This window comes from Papaver somniferum, chromosome 2, assembly GCF_003573695.1.
Source record: "Papaver somniferum cultivar HN1 chromosome 2, ASM357369v1, whole genome shotgun sequence".
Lineage (NCBI taxonomy): Eukaryota > Viridiplantae > Streptophyta > Magnoliopsida > Ranunculales > Papaveraceae > Papaver > Papaver somniferum.
Genome location: NC_039359.1, coordinates 120,722,769 through 120,728,043, shown reverse-complemented (window position 1 = coordinate 120,728,043; position 5,275 = coordinate 120,722,769).

Sequence of the window (5,275 nt, the reverse complement as noted above, 5' to 3'; positions counted from 1 at the left end):
TAAACCTCACACAGATGCACCGCTGCAAAGGGGGTGCTTTAGATTCGAGAGATCAATCTGTAGTACTCCGGCCTAAATCAAGACAATGACCGTTCCAGAGTAAATTCGGTCACAAGAGAGGATGGGTTGATCTGTAGGAGGGAAGATGAGAAATGTGTGGAATCTATGGTAATCAAAGATTATGGGTGTGTGAATTCCAAATACGATAAGCTCTGAATGATTGAAATTGCTCAATTGAGAGTACTTTATCAATTGATGAGTTGATGATCTCGTGTTGTTGATGAGACGTGAGATTGATGATACTGTTGATGCTGATGATTCAATAATGATTCAGAGACTTATTTATATTGCTGGAATTGTAGACACCATGATTCCATGAAGTGTGACAGTTGATGGAATCAAGGAGTGGGGAAGTGGAGATCGTGTTTGAAACCAGTTGCTCAACGTGTGGAGACTTGGTCGATTTTCCACCCACTACCTCGTGAATTCCTTCAACTGATTGCACGACTTGCTCACATTCCATCGTGTGTTTGAACACACGTGCCATAGACTGCCAGACCAAAACCCTAAGTGATATCCCCCCAAGTGACACGATTGACGTCTCGTGGTTTGTTAGTCAATTGATGACTTCGTGGTTTGATGGGACGATGAGTCCATTTAGTCGTTGAGTTGAACATGATGTTCTGAAACTCGTGAATTGAACATGTCATGAAACAGAGGTATAGTTCTTATGATGAAGTGAGCAAGTATCGCTCATTCGATGGATCGTCGAATATTGATTGTTGAACCAATATTCCTTGGTTTGAACAAATATTTATCATCTGAGCAAGTGTTGCTCATGTGATGAATTGTTGAATATTTGGTCGTCTGAGCATGTGTTGCTCGTCTGATGGATTATTGGAAGCATACCAAAAATATTAATTAGAATATTGGTCGTTGAACCGAGCATAATTAATAAAATTAATGACCATGAGGCCGTCATAAAAGAATCTGGAATGATGATCCTTGGATTCAGAAACCCTAATTTGATCAATTGATGATCAATTCATGGTTGTCAGAATTTCAACCATGGGACGAAGGAGGGAGCGACTACATGGGACCGTGGATCAACCATGTAGTGTCCATATGCTCACGTGAGCAAATACGAAGAACTCTTGAAGAATTGATGATTTGTTGGTGGAAGAATGATTAAATGCTGGTTTAACATTTTTTCAAAATGCTCGTTTGAGCCTTATGTGAGAATACCTAATTAATTATGAAGAGGTGAGGGACCGACCATGGAGTCAGGAAACCGGCCCTGGGTTGTCCCGTGACCGCCTGACGATCACTTCATGAAAATCCAAAGTGTTTGGGAGAGTTTTGGACCTAATGCGAGCAATTGCAAATTAGGTCAAAACTGTGAAAATTGATGGAACCGGCTTCCATGAGCCAAAGAGCCAATCTTGGTCGGTCAAGATAGCGTGCTCGTTTCCCCAAGGCGTCCGCGTCTCAGTCCTGAGAATTTTAATATTTTCTGGCGTGCAATTGAGCATCCATTCAAGAAAATATGCCAAAATTAGGGTTTCGACGAAACTGAGGAAAACACCATGAGATGATGAAAAATAATTATAAAATAAGGAATGAGGAGGCCTGGGACCGCTATGGTCGAGGCATGGTCGGCCGGTCGTGACCACGGTCCCATGGTGCCTTTTCCTTAATTTTATAATATTTTGATGATTTTATGAAAAATTCATGAATTTTGAGAAATTTGATGAATTTTAGGAGTTTTCATGAATTGAAGAAGTTTTCATGAGTTCAAGGAAGCAAAAGATATTAAAATAATAAAACAAGGGCGTGTGGGACCGTGGAAGGCATGGACGGCCGGCTAAGGCCCGGTCCCTCGAGTTTCCCTAATTTTATAATGATTTTATGAAAAATTCATGAATTTTGAGAAATTTGATGAATTTAGGGAGTTTCCATGAATTGAAGGAGTTTTCATGAGTTCAAGGAAGTAAAAATATTAAAATAATAAAAAACAAGGGCGTGTAGGACCGTGGAAGGCATGGCCGGCCGGCTAGGGCCCGGTCCCACGAGTTTTCTTTTTTTAATATTTTTAGGTATTTTGATGATTTGAGGGAATTTTTCCTAATTTGAGAGAAATACCATGAAATCAAGGAATTTGATGAATTCAAGGAAAACTAATAATAAAATAATAAAACAAAGGGGCGTGTGGGACCGGCTAGGGCATGGCCGGCCGGCCAAGGCCCGGTCCCACAAGTTTTCATAATTTATTTTATTTTATTATTTGATTTGATGTGCAAAAATACCATGAAATCAAGGAGTTTTTTCATGAAATTAGAGATAATAATAATAATAATAAATAATAAAATAATAAGAACCGTGGGTGGGGCCGGTTGGGACCAAGGCATGGCCGGTTGGCCAATGGTCACGCCCCCACTCCTTTCCTTAATTTTATATTATTTTTTATGGATTTATGGAAGTACCATGAAACCGAGGAGTTTCCTGAGACGAAGGAGATTTGATAAAATGAGAGAATTTTCATCAAATCATGGAAAATAATAAAAATGCATTAAAAATATAAAACTGGCGTGGGATTGACCACGACACGGTCGGTGGTCGTGTGTCCGTGCTCCCAGCACCCTGGTCAATATTTTTAATTATTTATTATTTTCTTCTCTATTTTGCATAGGTTCATCGTTTCGTTGTATTTTTGAAATACTCGTTCGTGCGGTGACTGTTAGTGTATCATCGTTGAATACACCTTCACCATTTGAATCGGGGCTTACTTAGAGGTAGCTCAGACGCCCGGTTGTTGATTATTTATTACTAATTGTGGAATTCAGTGGAGAATAATTCACAAAACTGAGTAATAAGATGTTTATTATTAATTCATAGGATCAGCTGAGGATTCGACTACGAATTCAGAATAATAAAGTGAGCATTACCATTCCATGGGATCGTAGATTCGACCATAGAATCGAGTAATTAAGATTTATCTATTACCATTTATGAGACCAGTTGTGGATTCGATCATGAAATCGGAGTAATGAGATAATATAGTTATTGCTATTCTATGAGATCAAGTCGTGGATTCGATCATAGAATCAGAACAATTGTTATTGCATTCCATGGGACCAGTCGTGGATTCGACCATGGAATAGGAATTAGGAATAATTAACTTTGTGGCTCTATACTAGCAGAGCAAGCTGTCTAGGAGCATTAATTATCCCGATATGAGCTTGTCGGTAAGTCATATCCTTTATATAGTCAGGGTAAACTCGTTGTTTGTTCCTGAAGACGTTATCGCTCTATACTAGCAGAGCAAGCTGTCTAGGAGCCGTCCATCACGTGATGCTATATAGAAATAATCACTGAAAGTATTCAGTATTCATGAGATATGCCTTGTCCAGTCGTGAGACTACATATCTACATGTACTCTGAGAGAAAGTACTCTCCGTTGAGAATTCGATGAGAGACCGTGTCTCGATACTCACGTCTGATTGCTGAATCAGAGCTTCGTATAATTATGAGTTTACAATTTTAGCCTTTGTCGAAAATCCACCATCTACATTAAGTCCCCTGCTTACTGAGGAAAGCTGTGTTCCTCAGTCAGCATTAAATGGTGATTTTCCAGCCATAAATATAATACCAGTGATTGAAATTAGTCATAAGTTGAGACGTTACCGGATTTAGAAAGCATGAGCAAACCACGACTTGATGAAAGCTTCAATGTCATTATTGGAGCGTCGTTTGATGAGCATAAATTGGTGTTGGACCGCTGGTTTGGATGACAAGTCCGTGGTCGGGACCCAATAAGGAAATCCTTAAAAAATTAGGTTTTGGAAATAAAATTGATATAAAAGGGATTAATCCTCTTTTTTTTTTCCCTCACACGACCAGCTCTCCACCACCTCAGTGCCTTCACGCCAGCAGCAAGAGAAGACCGTCGGGCGTCTCCGGCGCCAGTCGTCGTCCGTTCGCCGCCGGCCAAATTCCGGCCGACCAGGTACGTGTATATTTTTTTATTTTTTTTGCTGATGTTTACATGAATTTCATGAAGTGATCATCTTAAAACCATATACATGTGTATACAATTGATGTGAGTTTTATGAAAAAACCCTAGTTTTTGTAAACGTATGTTCGTTCGATCGTTAGTTTTGCAAACTAACTATAATCCTTGATTTAGGAGAGATTTTTTTTTTTAAATATGAACCTAGGTTCAGTGATAAAACTTAGTGTATGAGATTTCATGTATACCAAGGTTTCATCATAAAAGAAGTGAATTTTCATGAAATCGGAATAATCCTTCGTTTTAAAGACAAATAATGATGACACGAAGGAAAGTATGTATGATGAACTTGTGTCCAGTGATAAAATTTTTCTTATGAGATTTTATGTAAATACAAAACTTTATCATATGTATGAGATTGAGCTTTCACAATATTTTTTGAAATAAACCTTCGTTTTAAAGACAAATAATGACGATACGAAGGAAAAATAGTTTTATATATATATATATATATATATATGCAGCCGTGACATATATTGTGCAAAATATGATGATATATTTTATTTTCATGAGTTTGTTTTCATTAAATAAAATCCTTGAGAATTTATGTGTGCAAGTTGCATTAATTGCTGTTTTTTTCGAAAAATCAAAGTGTGTGTTTTGAGGAACCTTTGAAGATAGACCATATATTTATGATGAAATATTTTATTGTTGTAAACTTCATAAGTCAGTTGTGTGAATGTTCACATTATGAAAATTGTGTCAGTGATTTCATGCAAAATCAGTTTCGGAAATTAAATAAAGTTTCGTTCGTTTTTGCAGTTTTTGAAGAGACGAACGATTTTGAGGTGTTAACTCTAGCATTAATATCACTATTGTTAGTTGAAGTATAAAAGGTAAGAGTTAAGAGTTACCATTTTTGCTTGTATTTCCTTGATTTATATTTGGATGGCATACTGAAGTAGAATGTAGTATGAACCTTTTCAGCTACTTAGCAAAGATGTCCAATTCCCAAGCTGACGGCGCCTCGAGGGAAGAGATGTGCGTTGATGATGGTATCTCCAGAGATGAGAAATGCATGGATGAAACTTCCGTTGGGGGAGACGAAGACGAAATCCCTGGGATTAAGAATGTCCCGAACATAGATGATGCATTCTTTGAGAAAGATATTCCAGGAGCTGAGCAACATTTGAAATCCCCAGTGTATCGTCTTTTGATAAATCCCAGAACTGTTACTCAGAAGAAATTGGTGACTCCTAAGACAGT